General features: G+C 48.1%; 1 long non-coding RNA gene across 1 annotated transcript in view; it reads left to right on the top strand.

Annotated features, from left to right (window-relative positions):
* LOC135055080 (uncharacterized) overlaps positions 1-20,075 on the top strand; it is a 122,117-nt gene that overhangs the window by 78,322 nt on the left and 23,720 nt on the right. Inside the window, exon 3 of the long non-coding RNA XR_010243647.1 lies at positions 19,153-19,262. This is a non-coding gene — a long non-coding RNA (uncharacterized LOC135055080). The remainder of the gene's footprint in view (positions 1-19,152; positions 19,263-20,075) is intronic.

Genomic DNA, 20,075 nt, shown 5'->3' on the forward strand with positions numbered 1-20,075 from the left:
GGAGGCACAAAAGGAGGCTGTATATGCAGTACCCCTTTTACAAACGTCTAAACTTCAGGGACTGAAGCTAGTTCTTTTTTGGAAGAAAATTGACAGGGCCGAAATCTGAACCTTAATGGACCCCAATTTCAGGCCCATAGACACTCCTGTTTGCAGGAAATGTAGGAATCGACCCAGTTGAATTTCCTCCGTCGGGCCTTACTGGCCTCGCACTACGCAACATATTTTCGCCAATTGCGGTGATAATGTTTTTGCGGTTACATCCTTCCTGGCTTTAGATCAGGATATGGATGACTTCATCCGGAATGCCTTTTTTCCTTCAGGATCCGGTGTTCAACCGGCATGCCGTCAAACGCAGCCGCGGTAAGTCTTGGAACAGACAGGGTCCTTGCTGGAGCAGGTCCCTTCTTAGAGGTAGAGGCCACGGATCCTCCGTGAGCATCTCTTGAAGTTCCGGTTACCAAGTCCTTCTTGGCCAATCCGGAGCCACGAATATAGTGCTTTCTCCTCTCCATCTTATCAATCTCAGTACCTTGGGTATGAGAGGCAGAGGAGGGAACACATACACTGACTGGTACACCCACGGTGTTACCAGAGCGTCTACAACTATTGCCTGAGGGTCTCTTGACCTGGCGCAATACCTGTCGAGTTTTTTAATCATGTGGACGACTTCTGGGTGAAGTCCCCACTCTCCCGGGTGGAAGTCGTGCTGAGGAAGTCTGCTTCCCAGTTGTCCACTCCCGGAATGAATACTGTTGACAGTGCTATCACATGATTTTCCGCCCAGCGAAGAATCCCTGCAGCTTCTGCCATTGCCCTCCTGCTTCTTGTGCCACCCTGTCTGTTTACGTGGGTGACTGCCATGATGTTGTCCGACTGGATCAACACCGGCTGACCTTGAAGCAGAGGTCTTGCTAAGCTTAGAGCATTGTAAATGGCCCTTAGCTTCAGGATATTTATGTGAAGTGATGTATCCAGGCTTGACCCTAAGCCCTGGATATTCCTTCCCTGTGTGACTGCTCCCCAGCCTCGCAGGCTGGCATCCGTGGTCACCAGGACCCAGTCCTGAATGCCGAAACTGCGGCCCTCAAGAAGATGAGCACTCTGCAACCACCACAGGATGGATACCCTTGTCCTTGGTGACAGGGTTATCCGCTGATGCATCTGAAAATGCGACCCGGACCATTTGTCCAGTAGGTTCCACTGGAAAGTTCTTGCGTGGAATCTAACGAATGGGATTGCTTCGTAGGAAGCCACCATTTTTTACCCAGAACCCTTGTGCATTGATGCACTGAGACTTGGCTCGGTTTTAGGAGGTTCCTGACTAGCTCGGATAACTCCCTGGCTTTCTCTTCCGGGAGAAACACCTTTTTTCTGGACTGTGTCCAGGAACATCCCTAGGAAACAGAAGACAAGTCGTCGGAACCAGCTGCGATTTTGGAATATTGAGAATCCAATCGTGCTGCCGCAACACTACCTGAGATAGTGCTACACCGACTTCCAACTGTTCCCTGGATCTTACCCTTATCAGGGAATCGTCCAAGTAAGGGATAACAAAAATTCCCTTCCTTCGAAGGGATATCATTTCGGCCATTACCTTGGTAAAGACCCGGGGTGCCGTGGACCATCCCTACGGCAGCGTCTGAACTGATAGTGACAGTTCTGTACCATAACCTGAGGTACCCTTGGTGAGAAGGGTAAATTTTGACATGAAGGTAAGCATCCTTGATGTCCCTAGACATCATGTAGTCCCCTTCTTCCAGGTTCGCAATCACTGCTCTGAGTGACTCAATCTTGAATTTGAACCTCTGTATGTAAGTGTTCAAAGATTTTAGATTTTAGATTTAGAATCGGTCTCACCGAGCCGTCTGGCTTCGGTACCACAATAGTGTGGAATAATACCCCGTTCCCTGTTGCAGGAGGGGTACCTTGATTATCACCTGCTGGGAATACAGCTTGTGAATGGCTTCCAAAACTGCCTCCCTGTCAGAGGGAGACGTCGGTAAAGCCGACTTTTGGAAACGGCGAGGGGGAGACGTCTCGAATTTCAATATGTACCCTTTAGATATTACCTGAAGGATCCAGGGGTCTACTTGCGAGTGAGCCCACTGCGTACTGAAATTCATTGAGAACGGGCCCCCACCGTGCCTGAGCTTGTAAGGCCCTAGCGTCATACTGAGGGCTTTGCAGAGGCGGGAAAGGGTTTCTGTTCCTGGGAACTGGGTAATCTCTTCAGCCTTTTTCCTCTCCCTCTGTCACGAGCAGAAAAGAGGAACCTTTTGTCCGCTTGCCAACAAAGGACTGCGCCTGATAATACGGCGTCTTATTTTGAGAGGCGACCTGGGGTACAAACGTGGATTTCCCAGTTGTTGCCGTGGCCACCAGGTCTAAAAGACCGACCCCAAATGTCCCCTTTCAAAGGCAATACTTCCAAATGCCGTTTGGAATCCGCATCACCTGACCATTTTACTGGTAGAATTGGACAACGCACTTATACTTGATGCCAGTCGGCAAATATTCCGCTGTGCATCATGCATATATAGAAATGCATCTTTTAAATGCTCTATAGGCAATAATATACTATCCTTATCTAGGATCTCAATATTTCCAGTCAGGGAATCCGACCATGCCAACCCAGCACTGCACCTCCAGGCTGAGGCGATTGCTGGTCGCAGTATAACACCAGTATGTGTGTGAATACATTTTTGGATACCCTGCTGCTTTCTATCAGCAGGATCCTTAAGGGCGGCCATCTCATGAGAGGGTAGAGCCCTTGTTCTTACAAGCGTGTGAGCGCCTTATCCCCCCTAGGGGGTGTTTCCCAACGCACCCTAACCTCTGGCGGGAAAGGGTATACAGCCAATACTTTTTAAGAAATTATCAATTGTTATCGGGGGGAAACCCACGCATCATCACACACCTCATTTTATTTCTCAGATTCAGGAAAACTACAGGTAGTTTTTCCCTCACCGAACATAATAACCCTTTTTGGTGGTACTCGTATTATCAGAAATGTATAAAACATTTTCCATTGTCTCAATCATGTAACGTGTGGCCCTACTGGAAATCACGGTTGTCTCTTCACCGTCGACACAGGAGTCTGTATCCATGTCGGCGTCTGTATCTGCCATCTGAGGTAACGGGCGCTTTAGAGCCCCTGACGGCCTATGAGACGTCTGGACAGGCACAAGCTGAGTAGCCGGCTGTCTCATGTCAACCACTGTTTTTTTATACAGAGCTGACACTGTCACGTAATTTTCAACAGTACATCCACTCAGGTGTCGACCCCCTAGGTGGTGACATCACTGTTACAGACACTCTGCTCCGTCTCCACATCATTTTTCTCCTCATACATGTCGACACAAACGTACCGACACACAGCACACACACAGGGAATGCTCTGATAGAGGACAGGACCCCACTAGCCCTTTGGGGAGACAGAGGGAGAGTATGCCAGCACACACCAGAGCGCTATATATATATATATATATATAGGGATAACCTTATATAAGTGTTTTTCCCCTTATAGCTGCTGTATGTTTTAATATTGCACCTAATTAGTGCCCCCCTCTCTTTTTTTAACCCTTTCTGTAGTGTAGTGACTGCAGGGAAGAGCCAGGGAGCTTCCCTCCAACTGAGCTGTGAGGGAAAATGGCGCCAGTGTGCTGAAAAGATAGGCTCCGCCCCCTTTTCGGCGGCCTTATCTCCCGTTTTTCTGTATATTCTGGCAGGGGTTAAATGCATCCATATAGCCCAGGAGCTATATGTGATGTATTTTTTTTGCCATGTAAGGTATTTTTATCATGTTTTATTGCGTCTCAGGGCGCCCCCCCCAGCGCCCTGCACCCTCAGTGACCGGAGTATGAAGTGTGCTGAGAGCAATGGCGCTCAGCTGCAGTGCTGTGCGCTACCTTATTGAAGACAGGAACGTCTTCTGCCGCCGATTTTTCCGGACCTCTTCGCTCTTCTGGCTCTGTAAGGGGGCCGGCGGCACGGCTCCGGGACCCATCCAGGCTGGGCCTGTGATCGTCCCTCTGGAGCTAATGTCCAGTAGCCAAGAAGCCCAATCCACTCTGCACTCAGGTGAGTTCGCTTCTTCTCCCCTTAGTCCCTCGATGCAGTGAGCCTGTTGCCAGCAGGTCTCACTGAAAATAACAAACCTAAACTAAAACTTTCACTAAGAAGCTCAGGAGAGCCCCTAGTGTGCACCCTTCTCGTCGGGCACAGAAATCTAACTGAGGCTTGGAGGAGGGTCATAGGGGGAGGAGCCAGTGCACACCAGTTAGTCCTAAAGCTTTCTTTAGATGTGCCCAGTCTCCTGCGGAGCCGCTATTCCCCATGGTCCTTACGGAGTCCCCAGCATCCACTTAGGACGTTAGAGAAAGATCCATTAACCACAACGCGCTGCTCCCTGTTATCTAACCAGTTTTTGACCCAAGTGCATATTGTGCTTCCTAGCCCTGATTCTTGTAGCTTGTAGATAAGTCTCATGTGTGGTACAGTATCGAACGCTTTGGCAAAGTCTAAAAAGATTACATCCACGTCTTTACCCTGATCTAGGTTTGCGCTTACTGTTTCATACAGTGCCAGATTAAGGTCCACATGGGCCTGGAGCTGAAATTTATGAAGGGCCTATTATATGCCACCGCAGAGGAAGTGAAATACGCTGTGGGGGTATGACTAGTAATGGGGGTGTTTGGTTGATGTTATGAGGGTCTGTCTGCACAGGGGATGTGGCCTGTGCCATAGGGTGTGACTAGCGCCTACCTTGAAAAACTCCATCTCCCTCCCTTCTTCTCTTATATCAATAGTGTAATGTGACAATCTACAAATGGACAAAGGAAAACATCTTGTTAACATGACCGTAATATGAAAAATATAGTGATGACGTAAATATGAAACCTCTCAACGAAAGAAGCTACGGGTTGCTTAGTGATGTCATACTGTAAATATGAAATCTTTCTATATGTAAAAAAGACCTTACCTTTTTAATAACAGCTATGCTAAGAAGAGATATGTATCAGGACTGGTGGATAGATGGTGTGGGGTTGGAGAGAGGGTGTCGCCTGGATAGGGCCAAACAGGGGGAATACTGACTGGCTACATCTGTACATGCATGCGTCCGAATGTGCGAGGATTGAGACACCTATTGTCACACACATTCTCTCCCTACTGGCATGTAATAAAACAGCACCTACTGTACATGGAAAAAGAAACGGGATTAGATAGAAACCGGAACAGTTCGGAACCTGGAAAGCCGGACCGGACCAGCTTCCTGGAGGTTGTAGTGCTCGTCTCTGTCCAGGGGGTGTCCTACCTGTGGGGAGCTGTCACCAGGGAGTTGGGGAGGGAAAGATTACAACCTCCCTGTATAATCCAGAGATGGGGTAATAGCCGTAACGGTTGGAATCATACAGGGAGGCTGTAATCTCTCCCTCACTGCCTCCCTGGCGACAGCTGTCAAAAGTACCCTCCTGAACATAACACCACCCAGATGAGGACAAGTACTACATGCTCCAGAATGACAGTTTGCTGCAGGGAGCAGGTCCTGTCCGGCGTTCTAGGGTCCGGACCATTACGGTTTTTACCCAATCCCCCAAAAAATTTACAGGAAATAACACTGTCCCCACTACAGGAAACAAAACTTAATAGCTGCAATAGGAAAAAAATATTGGCCCTACACTTCCTCCCCGTCACCCTATCACACACTCACATTCCCTCCCCCGGCACCCTATCACACTCACACATTCCCTCCCCCTGCACCCTATCACACTCACACATTCCATCCCCCTGCACCCTATCACACTCACACATTCCGTCCCCCTGCACCCTATCACACTCACACATTCCCTCCCCCTGCACCCTATCACACTCACACATTCCCTCCCCCTGCACCCTATCACACTCACACATTCCCAGCACCCTATCACTCCCACACATTCCCTCCCCCCACGGTCTGCTTACTATCACACTGACACACTCCTTCCCCCTGCGGCTTGCGCTCTATCACACTCACACACTCCCTCCCCCTGCGGCCTGCGCTCTATCACACTCACACACTCCCTCCCCCTGCGGCCTGCGCTCTATCACACTTACACAGTCCCTCCAACATGCGGCCTGCTCGCTATCACACTGATGCACTCCCTCCGCCTGTGGCCTGCGCTCTATCACACCTACGCACTCCCTCCCCCGCGGCCTGCGCTCTATCACACTGACGCTCTCCCATCCTCCGTGGCCTGCGCTCTATCACACTGATGCACTCCCTCTGCCTGTGGCCTGCGCTCTATCACACCTACGCACTCCCTCCCCCCTGCAGCCTGTGCTCTATCAAACTGACGCTCCAACATGCGGCCTGCACGCTATCACACACAATCCCTCAACATGCGGCCTGCACGCTATCACACTGATGCACTCCCTCCGCCTGTGGCCTGCGCTCTATCACACCTACGCACTCCCTCCCCCGCGGCCTGTGCTCTATCAAACTGACGCTCTCCCCCCCCCCCTGCGGCCTGCACTCTATCACACTGACGCACTCCCATCCCCCGTGTCCTGCGCTCTATCACACTGATGCACTCCCTCCGCCTGTGGCCTGCGCTCTATCACACTTACGCACTCCCTCCCCCGCGGCCTGCGCTCCATCTTACTGACACACTTCCTCACCCTGCAGCCTGCGCTCTATCACACTGACACACTTCCTCACCCAGCAGCCTGCGCTCTATCTTACTGACACACTTCCTCACCCTGCAGCCTGTGCTCTACCTCACTGATGCTCTCCCTCACCCTGCAGCCTGCACTCTATCACACTGACGCTCTCCCTCCCCCCTGCAGCCTGCGTTCTATCACACTGACTCATTCCCTCCCCCAGCACCCTATCATACTCACACATTCCCTCCCCCAGCACCCTATCACGCTCACACATTCCCTCCCCCAGCACCGTATCACACTCACACATTCCCTCCCCCGGCACCCTATCACACTCACACATTCCCTCCCCCGGCACCCTATCACACTCACACATTCCCTCCCGGGCACCCTATCACACTCACACATTCCCTCCCCCAGCACCGCATCACACTCACACATTCCCGGCACCCTATCACTCACACTCATTCCCTCCCCCCACAATCTGCTTACTATCACACTGACACACTCCTTCCCCCTGCGGCCTACGCTCTATCACACATACACACTCCCTCCAACATGCGGCCTGCACGCTATCACACTGATGCACTCCCTCCGCCTGTGGCCTGCGCTCTATCACACCTACGCACTCCCTCCCCCGCGGCCTGTGCTCTATCACACTGACGCTCTCCCTCCCCCCGCGGCCTGCACTTTATCAAACTGACGCTCTCCCTCCCCCCGCGGCCTGCACTCTATCACACTGACGCACTCCCATCCCCCGTGTCCTGCACTCTATCACACTGATGCACTCCCTCCGCCTGTGGCCTGCGCTCTGTCACACTTACGCACTCCCTCCCCCGCGGCCTGCGCTCTATCTTACTGATACACTTACTCACCCTGCAGCCTGCGCTCTATCTTACTGACACTCTCCCTCACCCTGCAGCCTGCGCTCTATCTTACTGACACTCTCCCTCACCCTGCAGCCTCCGCTCTATCACACTGACTCTCTCCCTCCCCCCTACAGCCTGCGCTCTATCTTACTGACACACTTCCTCACCTTGCGCTCTATCTTACTGACGCTCTTCCGCAGCCTGCGCTCTATCTTACTGACGCTCTCCCTCCCCCTGCAGGCTGCGCTCTATCACACTGACACTCTCCCTCCCCCTGCAGCCTGCGCTCTATCTTACTGACACACTTCCTCACCCTGCACTCTCTATCTTACTGACGCTCTTCCGCAGCCTGCGCTCTATCTTACTGACGCTCTCCCTCCCCCTGCAGCCTACACTCTATCACACTGACGCTCTCCCTCACCCTGCAACCTGCGCTCTATCATACGGACGCTCTCCCTCACCCTGCAGCCTGCACTCTATCACACTGACGCTCTCGCTCACCCTGCAGCCTGCGCTCTATCACACTGACGCTCTCCCTCACCCTGCAGCCTGCGCTCTATCACACTGACGCTCTCCCTCACCCTGCGCTCTATCACACTGACGCTCTCCCTCACCCTGCAGCCTGCGCTCTATCTCACTGACGCTCTACCTCACCCTGCAGCCTGCGCTCTATCTCACTGACGCTCTCCCTCACCCTGCGCTCTATCACACTGACGCTCTCCCTCACCCTGCAGCCTGCGCTCTATCTCACTGACGCTCTCCCTCACTTTGCGCTCTATCTCACTGACACACTTCCTCACCCTTGTGCTACATTTTACCTTACTCACTGCAGAAGTTCACAATCAAGACACAGACACACACACATATAGAAGCACACACACACACACACACACACACACACACACACACACACACACACACTGTGTCCTCCATTCACTCTTACCTTACACACTATAGCAGAGTGCAGTCTCACAGGCTGGGCCGTCCCTGGATGATGTGCAGCAGCTTCTTCTCTCCCCTCTCACAGCATGTGAGCAGCAGCCTGCCCTGAGTCCTGTGTAGCTCCGCCCCCGAGTCATGTGTCCGGCTGTGACTGTTCCATCCTGACGGTTGTTTCTGTATCCCCTGCGCTGCCAGCGGCCCTGCGGCTGCCAGAGCGGCTCCTGGAAGCGTGGGTATGGCTGGCATGAAGTGGCATCTACGCTGCTGGCAGGAGGGGGCTGCTCTTGCTGTAGCAGGGAATAAAATTCCCTGGCTGCAGCAGCAGCAAAGCAGATCCTGTGGGCCTATTTTGATGGGGGGCCTGGAGCTGCAGCTCCACCCGCCCCATTGTTAATCCGGCCCTGGTTTCTTAAAAGCCAAGTAAGTTGGTTTGACAGGATCTGTCCTTCATAAACCCATGTTGATTCCTTTTAATGACCTTATTGACTTCAAGGAACTTCTGAATACTATCTCTTAGAATACCTTCCAATACTTTCCCCACTATAGATGTAAGACTAACTGGTCTATAATTACCTGGTTCAGCTTTACTTCCCTTTTTGAATATAGGCACTACTTCCGCTATACGCAAGTCTTTGGGAACCATACCTGATATAACTGAATCCTTAAAGATCAAAGATAGCGGTTTTGCCAGTTCAGAGTGAAGCTCCATTAAAACCCTGATAGTAGCACGTCGCCCATCTCCTATTAGCAGGCCCCATGTCCCTTATAATATGCATTATTGCACCCCTTAGTCTGTGACTGTATTGACTATATGCAGTGTCAGTGCCTTTAGTGTGACTCCATTATACGAGGTCTGACAATTAGAGATGAGCGGGTTTGGTTCTCCGAGAACCGAACCCCACGTGGTTACACAGGTCCGAGGCAGACTCTTCCCGCCTGACTCGGAAAACCCGAACGAGGCAAAACGTCATCATCCCGCTGTCAGATTCTCTCGAGATTCGGATTCCATATAAAGAGCCGCGCGTCGCCGACATTTTCACTCGTGCATTGTAGAGAGAGTGGAGAGGACGTGGCTACGTTCTCTCAGTGGAAAGCTCAATATCAGTGCTCAGTATCAGTGCTTACTTATTGCTGCTCAGTAATACTAGTAGTATGTTTCTTCTGCTCAGTGTCAGTTCTAGTATCCTCATCAGTGCTCAGTATCACTGCTCATTGTCTTGTGCTGCATTGTGGTGACCAGTATACTATAGTACAATAGTCCAGTGCTGAATCTTGCTGCCCAGTGTCAGTTCTAGTATCCTCATCAGTGCTCAGTATCACTGCTTATTGTCTTGTGCTGCATTGTGGTGACCAGTATACTACAGTACAATAGTCCAGTGCTGCATCTTGCTGCCCAGTGTCCGTTCTAGTATCCTCATCAGTGCCCAGTATCACTGCTCATTGTCTTGTGTTGCATTGTGGTGACCAGTATACTACAGTACAATAGTTCAGTGCTGCATCTTGCTGCCCAGTGTCAGTTCTAGTATTCTCATCAGTGCCCAGTATCACTGCTCATTGTCTTGTGTTGCATTGTGGTGACCAGTATACTACAGTACAATAGTCCAGTGCTGCATCTTGCTGCCCAGTGTCAGTTCTAGTATCCTCATCAGTGCTCAGTATCAATGCTCATTGTGTTGTGCTGCATTGTGGTGACCAGTATACTACAGTACAATAGTCCAGTGCTGCATCTTGCTGCCCAGTGTCAGTTCTAGTATCCTCATCAGTGCTCAGTATCACTGCTCATTGTCTTGTGCTGCATTGTGGTGACCAGTATTCTACAGTACAATAGTCCAGTGCTGCATCTTGCTGCCCAGTGTCAGTTCTAGTATCCTCATCAGTGCTCAGTATCACTGCTCATTGTCTTGTGCTGCATTGTGGTGACCAGTATTCTACAGTACAATAGTCCAGTGCTGCATCTTGCTGCCCAGTGTCAGTTCTAGTATCCTCATCAGTGCTCAGTATCACTGCTCATTGTCTTGTGCTGCATTGTGGTGACCAGTATACTACAATACAATAGTCCAGTGCTGCATCTTGCTGCCCAGTGTCAGTTCTAGTATCCTCATCAGTGCTCAGTATCACTGCTCATTGTCTTGTGCTGCATTGTGGTGACCAGTATACTACAATACAATAGTCCAGTGCTGCATCTTGCTGTCCAGTGTCAGTTCTAGTATCCTCATCAGTGCTCAGTATCAGTGCTTACTTATTGCTGCTCAGTAATACTAGTAGTGTGTCTCTCATGCTCAGTGTCAGTTCTAGTATCCTCATCAGTGCTCGGTATCACTGCTCATTGTCTTGTGCTGCATTGTGGTGACCAGTATATTACAGTACATTACTAAAAGTCCAGTGTCTTGTGCTGCATCTTGCTGCTGTAGGGTGCTGTGGTAGTATCCTGTCACTGTGCAAAGTTCATCATCATTCCAGTCACAGTGGTATCTGGTATCTATCTAGTGGTATCTAATTCCAGACAATACTGCCATCTAATTCCAGATATATTACTGACATATAATTTCACACATTAAAAAATGGAGAACAAAAATTTGGAGGGTAAAATAGGGAAAGATCAAGATCCACTTCCACCTAATGCTGAAGCTGCTGCCATTAGTCATGGCAGAGACGATGAAATGCCATCAACGTCATCTGCCAAGGCCGATGCCCAATGTCATAGTAGAGAGCATGTAAAATCCAAAAAACAAAAGTTCAGTAAAATGACCCAAAAATCTAAATTAAAATCGTCTGAGGAGAAGCGTAAACTTGCCAATATGCCATTTACATCATGGAGTGGCAAGGAACGGCTGAGGCCCTGGCCTATGTTCATGGCTAGTGGTTCAGCTTCACATGAGGATGGAAGCACTCATCCTCCCACTAGAAAAATGAAAAGACTTAAGCTGGCAAAAGCCCAGCAAAGAACTGTGCGTTTTTCTTAATCACAAATCCCCAAGGAAAGTCCAATTGTGTCGGCGGATGCGATGCCTGACCTTCCCAACACTGGACAAGAAGAGGTGGCTCCTTCCACCATTTGCACGACCCCTGCAAGTGCTGGAAGAAGCACCCACAGTCCAGTTCCTGATATTCAAATTGAAGATGTCACTGTTGAAGTACATCAGGATGAGGATATGGGTGTTGCTGGCGCTGAGGAGAAAATTGACAAGGAGGATTCTGATGGTGAGGTGGTTTGTTTAAGTCAGGCACCCGGGAAGACACCTGTTGTCCGTGGGATGAATAAGGCCATTGACATGCCTGGTCAAAATACAAAAAAAATCACCTCTTCGGTGTGGAATTATTTTAACAGAAATGCGGACAACAGGTGTCAAGCCGTGTGTTGCCTTTGTCAAGCTGTAATAAGTAGGGGTAAGGACGTTAACCACCTAGGAACATCCTCCCTTATAAGTCACCTGGAGCGCATTCATCAGAAGTCATTGACAAGTTCAAAAACTTTGGGTGACAGCGGAAGCAGTCCACTGACAACTAAATCCCTTCTTCCTCTTGTACCCAAGCTCCTTCAAACCACCCCACCAACTCCCTCAATGTCAGTTTCCTTCTTAGACAGGAACACCAATAGTCCTGCAGGCCATGTCACTGGCAAGTCTGACGAGTCCTCTCCTAACTGGGATTCCTCCGATGGATCCTTGAGTGGAACGCCTACTGCTGCTGTTTCTGCTGGCACTGCTGTTGTTGCTGCTGGGAGTCGATTGTCATCCCAGAGGGGAAGTCGGAAGACCACTTCCAGTAGTCCAACAGTCCTTTGCGAGGAAGATGAAATATCACAGCAGTTATCCTGTTGCAAAGCGGATAACTCAGGCCTTGACAACTATGTTGGTGTTAGATGTGCGTCCGGTATCCGCCGTTTGTTCATGGGGACTTAGAGAATTGCTTGAGGTAGTGTGTCCCCAGTACCAAATACCATCTAGGTTATCTAGGCAGGCGATACCGAGAATGTACACAGACATCAGAAAAAGAGTCACCAGTGTCCTAAAAAATGCAGTTGTACCCACTGTCCACTTAACCACGGACATGTGGACAAGTGGAGCAGGGCAGACTAAGGAATATATGACTGTGACAGCCCACTGGGTAGATGTATTGCCTCCCGCAGCAACAAATACAGCAGCGGCACCAGTAGCAGCATCTCGCAAATGCCAACTCGTTCCTAGGCAGGCTATGCTTTGTATCACCGCTTTCCATAAGAGGCACACAGCTGACAAACTCTTACGGAAACTGAGGAACATCATCGCAGATTGGCTTACCCCAACTCTGGACTCTCCTGGGGATTTGTGACATCGGACAACGCCACCAATATTGTGCGTGCATTACATCTGGGCAAACTCCAGCACGTCCCATGTTTTGCACATACAATGAATTTGGTGGTGCAGAATTTAAAAAAAAACGACAGGGGCGTGCAGGAGATGCTGTCGGTGGCCAGAAGAATTGCAGGCCACTTTCGGCATTCATCCACCGCGTGCCGAAGACTGGAGCACCAGCAAATACTCCTGAACATGCCCTGCCATCAGCTAAAGCAAGAGGTGGTAACGAGGTGGAATTCAACCCTCTATATGCTTCAGAGGATGGAGGAGCAGCAAAAGGCCATTCAAGCCTATGCATCTGCCTGCGATATAGGCAAAGGAGGGGGAATGCACCTGACTCAAGCGCAGTGGAGAATGATTTCCATGTTGTGCAAGGTTCTCCAACCCTTTGAACTTGCCACACGTGAAGTCAGTTCAGACACTGGCAGCCTAAGTCAGGTCATTCCCATCATCAGGCTTTTGCAGAAGCAGCTGGAGAGATTGAAGGAGGAGCTAAAATGGAGCGATTCTGCTAGGCATATGGGACTTGTGGATGGAGCCCTTCATTCGCCTAACCAGGATTCACGAGTGGTCAATCTGTTGAAATCAGAGCACTACATTTTGGCCACCGTGCTCGATCCTAGGTTTAAAGCCTACGTTGTATCTCTCTTTCCGGCAGACACAAGTCTGCAGATGTTCAAAGATCTGCTGGTGAGACACTTGTCAAGTTAAGCGGAACGTGACCCGCCAACAGCTCCTCCTTCATTTTCTACCGCCACTGGAGCTGCCAGGAAAAGGATAACATTTCCAAAACCACCCGCTGGTGGTGATGCAGGGCAGTCAGGAGCAAGTGCTGATATCTGGTCCGGACTGAAGGAACTGCCAATGATTCCTGACATGTCGTCTACTGTCACTGCATATGATTCTGTCACCATTGAAAGAATGGTGGAGGATTATATGAGTGACAGCATCACTGTAGGCATGTCAGACAGTCCGTACGTATACTGGCAGGAAAAAGAGGCAGTTTGGAGGTCCTTGCACAAACTGGCTTTATTTTACCTAAGTTGCCTCCCTTTCAGTGTGTACTCCGAAAGAGTGTTTAGTGCAGCCGGTCACCTTGTCAGCGATCGGCGTAGGAGGTTACTTCCAGAAAATGTGGAGAAGATGATGTTCATCAAAATGAATTATAATAAATTCTTCCGTGGAGACATTTACCAGTAATTGCCTCCAGAAAGTACACAGGGACCTGTGATGGTGGATTCCAGTGGGGACGAATTAATACTCTGAGGAGGGGGATATACACAGTGAAAGGGGTGAGGAATCGGACGATGAGGAGGAGGTGGACATCTTGCCTCTGTAGAGCCAGTTTGTGCAAGGAGAGATTGATTGCTTCTTTTTTGGTGGGAGCCCAAACCAACCAATCATTTCAGCCACAGTCGTGTGGCAGACCCTGTTGCTGAAATGATGGGTTTGTTAAAGTGTGCATGTCCTGTTTATACAACATGTGGGTGGGAGGGCCCAAGGACAATTCCATCTTGCACCTCTTTTTTTTTTTTTTTATCTTTACATCATGTGCTGTTTGTGGACTATTTTTTACGTGCCATCCTGTCTGACACTGCAGTGCCACTCCTAGATGGGCCAGGTGTTTGTGCCGCTCACTTGGGTCGCTTAACTTAGTCATCCAGCAACCTCGGTGCAAATTTTAGGACTAAAAATAATATTGTGAGGTGTGAGGTGTTCAGAATAGACTGGAAATGAGTGGAAATTATGGTTATTGAGGTTAATAATACTATAGGCTCAAAATTACCCTCAAATTCTATGATTTAAGCAGTTTTTTAGGGTTTTTTGAAAAAAAAACACCCGAATCCAAAACGCACCTGAATCCGACAAAAATTCGAAAGGGAGGTTTTGCCAAAACGCATCCGAATCCAAAACACGACCGCGGAACCGAATCCAAAACCAAAATACAAAACCCGAAAAATGACCACTGCACATCTCTACTGACAATTAAAAGTTAGCGAACTCACCACCGTGCACTAGTGGATTTACCACTAGGCAACCAAAGCATCTAAAAGGGCCTGGCAGGTCCCAGGGTGATCGCTGATAGATCATGGAGTCGGGAGGGCATTTCTGATTTCCTCCAATAATGTCCAAGTGCTGGGCTGGCTGACCAGTGACTAGATAGCTGCCAGGTGTGATTTTAAGGACAGCTCAGATAGTATAATTATTAGCATTACTGCCCAAGGACAATTCCATCTTGCACCTCTTTTTTTTTTTTTTTTATCTTTACATCATGTGCTGTTTGTGGACTATTTTTTACGTGCCATCCTGTCTGACACTGCAGTGCCACTCCTAGATGGGCCAGGTGTTTGTGCCGCCCACTTGGGTCGCTTAACTTAGTCATCCAGCAACCTCGGTGCAAATTTTAGGACTAAAAATAATATTGTGAGGTGTGAGGTGTTCAGAATAGACTGGAAATGAGTGGAAATTATGGTTATTGAGGTTAATAATACTATAGGCTCAAAATTACCCTCAAATTCTATGATTTAAGCAGTTTTTTAGGGTTTTTTGAAAAAAAAACACCCGAATCCAAAACGCACCTGAATCCGACAAAAATTCGAAAGGGAGGTTTTGCCAAAACGCATCCGAATCCAAAACACGACCGCGGAACCGAATCCAAAACCAAAATACAAAACCCGAAAAATGACCACTGCACATCTCTACTGACAATTAAAAGTTAGCGAACTCACCACCGTGCACTAGTGGATTTACCACTAGGCAACCAAAGCATCTAAAAGGGCCTGGCAGGTCCCAGGGTGATCGCTGATAGATCATGGAGTCGGGAGGGCATTTCTGATTTCCTCCAATAATGTCCAAGTGCTGGGCTGGCTGACCAGTGACTAGATAGCTGCCAGGTGTGATTTTAAGGACAGCTCAGATAGTATAATTATTAGCATTACTGCCCAAGGACAATTCCATCTTGCACCTCTTTTTTTTTTTTTTTTTATCTTTACATCATGTGCTGTTTGTGGACTATTTTTTACGTGCCATCCTGTCTGACACTGCAGTGCCACTCCTAGATGGGCCAGGTGTTTGTGCCGCCCACTTGGGTCGCTTAACTTAGTCATCCAGCAACCTCGGTGCAAATTTTAGGACTAAAAATAATATTGTGAGGTGTGAGGTGTTCAGAATAGACTGGAAATGAGTGGAAATTATGGTTATTGAGGTTAATAATACTATAGGCTCAAAATTACCCTCAAATTCTATGATTTAAGCAGTTTTTTAGGGTTTTTTGAAAAAAAAACACCCGAATCCAAAACGCACCTGAATCCGACAAAAATTCGAAAGGGAGGTTTTGCCAAAACGCATCCGAATCCAAAACACGACCGCGGAACCGAATCCAAAACCAAAATACAAAACCCGAAAAATGACCACTGCACATCTCTACTGACAATTAAAAGTTAGCGAACTCACCACCGTGCACTAGTGGATTTACCACTAGGCAACCAAAGCATCTAAAAGGGCCTGGCAGGTCCCAGGGTGATCGCTGATAGATCATGGAGTCGGGAGGGCATTTCTGATTTCCTCCAATAATGTCCAAGTGCTGGGCTGGCTGACCAGTGACTAGATAGCTGCCAGCTGTGATTTTAAGGACAGCTCAGATAGTATAATTATTAGCATTACTGCCTCAACGCACTCAGGTTATGCAGTGGCGCACCCAGGGGGGTTTCCGAGCACCCAGAAACCCCCCTCCACTAAAAAAAAAAATTTTTTTTTTTTATAGCTGCATGAGTATTATTAATGGCTGTCTAGCATCCTCTGCCGCCTGCTGTCTTCCTGGTGGCACTTGTAAGTGCAATAAAAGTTTACTTTATTTTAATTATAGTACATATATATCCATGTGCATACATATATACACATGTATATACATACATACATATAAACACACACACATGATAGATAGATATATATATATATATATATATATATACATGCGTATATATATATGTGTACTGTACATATATATATATATATATGTATGCATGTTTAATATGCTATGTATATGTGTATATGTATGTGTGTGTGTATGTATATATATACATGTATATATATATATATGTGTAGATATATGTACAGTATATATTATATATATATATATATATACATATATATATATATATATATATATATATATATATATATATATATACACACACACACACACACACACACACACACACAGACACCCTAGTTTTACGGACCCAGCATAAACTGGGTCACCTCAGTCCCCACCCCCGTGATTGGCTCCGCCCAGTTCTGGAAACCCCCCCATGCAAATCCTGCATTTGCCACTGTTATAGGTTAAATTCCCACCATGGCCCTAACTGTGTGGAGTTTGTATATTCTCCCTGTGCTTGTGTGGGTTTCTTCCGGGTACTCCGGTTTCCTCCCACAATCCAGAAATATACTGATAGGTTACTTGACCCCAACAAAATAAACCCTAGCGTGAATTTGTACATGTGGTAAAGATTATAGGCCCTCATTCCAAGTTGATCGCACCCAGCAACTTTTTGCTGCTGGTGCGATCAACTAATCTCCGCCTATAGGGGAGTGTATTTTAGCATAGCAGGGCTGCGTTTGCTTGTGCAGCCTGCTATGCTAAAAAAGTTTCCTGCAAAACAAGACCAGCCCTGGACATACTTACCCTGTGCGATGAATCCAGCGATGATGGGGTCGGCTTTGACGTCAGACATCCGCCCTCCAATCGCCTGGACACGCCTGCATTTTTCTTACCACTCCCCGAAAACGGCCTCCAACGGTCAGTTGACGCCCCAGAACGCCTTGCTGCTGTCAATCTTCTTGCGGTCCCCGCTGCGACCGCTTTCTCCACTATCAGCGTCGTTGCCCGGCGACGGTTATCGCCAGGCAACGCCGCATGTGCACAATGCGCACACCGTGCATACGCATACCAGACTTGATCGCACCGCTGCGAGGAACTGCAGCGTGCGATCGGGTCGGAATGAGGGCCATAGATTGCAAGCTCTATTGGGGAAGAGACTGATGTGAATGTCCAAATGTTCTCTGTAAGCGCTTCGGAATATGTGTGCACTATATATATAACTGGTAATAAATAATCATTACACTAGTACAACTACCATCCGCCTGCTATAATTGGCTGGGGGCAGATTGGTGAGCATACACTGACTGGAGGGGGGGGGGGCGGCATAATGAGCGGGGACCTGTCTGCTACAATTTGGGCGGGGGGGGGGGGGGGGTCAGGGTACACTGAGGATTGTTTGAGGAAGGAGGCCCCCAAATTACTGTCTTGCTTAGGGCCCCATGTGGTGGTCTAAATCTGCCTCTGCTTACACCCACAGTAGTAGTGCCATACATGATGCCCCCAGTAGTAGTGCCGCTTTCACATATGTCCAAAGAGGGGGAGTGTGCGGTACTTACACGCAGATCAGCTTGAAGCTGCTGGCACTGCTGCCTGTCATAGAGTGTAACAAGTGCAGCAGGGAGGAGGGAGCTGGAGGGACCTGACACTGAGAGCATCATTTCCTACTACCAGCGCCTGTCACATACAGTGTGACAGGTGCAGCAGCAGCTGTCAGAAACAGCAAAGTAGTAGAGCAGGGAGAATGCCTCCTCAGCTTGGTGTCTCCCTGCATTGCGAACCCTTGCTGAGGGAGTAGCGCCAGCTCTCATGGGGACCAAAATTCATCAAGCTCTGAAAATACAATGTTTTCAGAGCTTGACTGCAGGAACATTTGCCATCTCCAGATGGCATTCTTTCCCAGACCCCACTCCTTACCTATTGGAAGGCGTCCCAGTTGTGAAGAGGAATCCATTCAGATCCTCTGCCACTGCCCGGCTCCTTCCGCCGGTAGTTGCACATGTGTGAACCCAAGTTCACGCATGCACAGTGGCAGTGCTAAGTTTCACAGCTAGTAAAGTAGCAGTGAAAAGATTTGCGCGGACAGCTGATTTTTGGCAATCATTTGCCAGCACAATGATGAATTGCTCCTGTACCGGCGGTGAGTTCAAAACTTAATTATTAGGTGTTTCCTGGTCCTTGATAATTAGCATAATAAATATACCCATTAATAATAAGTATATTTAGACTTATCATACATGATTGTCTATATAAAAAGTTATATATCGAATTATAACTCTGTAGCAATACTGTAATAAACATGTTTATATAAAATGAAATTAAATTGGAGATGCTAAATTCTGAATTTGTTCGATTTGTTGTGTGTTCTCTTTATTTTAAAACAGAGGGAACATACACGCTAAAATATTTTTACAATTATAAAAATAAAGAAAATAACCATAGCTTTGAAAATCAGGATATTATTATGATTAATATTTTTTTATAGGACTGCAGAATATGTTGGCATTTCAAAACCAGTGATGACCGCAACATCAGCACTTCTAATGAGACTTCTACTGTGAAAACGAATTTGTCTATGGATTAAATTTACTAAAGGTCGGTATGGTAAAATTACTCTTTATTGGCATTTTTTTTTGTTGGGTGGGGTAGTGGTGGTGGTGGTGGGGGTCCGGGGGCCAGATTTTTTAAAGTTAAAACTGCAGGAAAATCATCGGAAAAATGCTATTTTATAGACGGACACATTACGTGTAACCATTATTTCTATTATGGTAGGAATACAAGGCATGAGTTTTATTAAGCTGCCCACCTATTAAATGTTGGGCTTACTGGTCATTAGCTACAGGAAGTTTGTGTAAGGAACATCTTTGGAGCTGCTTCTATGGATTTTTATTTTTTATTTTTTTTTATCCAATGGATTACAGTGGGCCCCAAATAAAAGAAAAAATGATTGCGGGCCAGTATGTATTAATACTAAAACACTACAGAAAATCAGGGCCGGATTAACAATGGGGCGGATGGAGCTGCAGCTCCAGGCCCCCCATCAAATAGGCCCACACGATCCACTGCTGTGCTGCTGTAGACAAGAAGAAAAAAGTTCTTGCTAGTTGCTACACAACCCCTCCCCCAGCCCCAGTATCGACCTATGCCAGGGGGGAGGACGAGTCACTGGACAGTGGCATGTGGTCAAGTTACCAAGACAATTGCATCCTCCACATATCAAAAAATGTACATGGCCAACAGTTACTGTATTCTGCTGCCTTCCCGTGGTATGGATGAAACGGACACTCACATTCAGCGGTACCTTTCAATCCCTGAGTCCCAAAGCCCCGTCCTCTTCTTTCTGCTGTGATTGGGTCTTCCCCTCCCTGTTACTTCTTCCAGAGCTCCACCTTGGATTTGTCACAGTAC

The sequence above is a fragment of the Pseudophryne corroboree genome, chromosome 1 (genome assembly GCF_028390025.1).
Source record: "Pseudophryne corroboree isolate aPseCor3 chromosome 1, aPseCor3.hap2, whole genome shotgun sequence".
Taxonomy (NCBI): Eukaryota; Metazoa; Chordata; class Amphibia; order Anura; family Myobatrachidae; genus Pseudophryne; species Pseudophryne corroboree.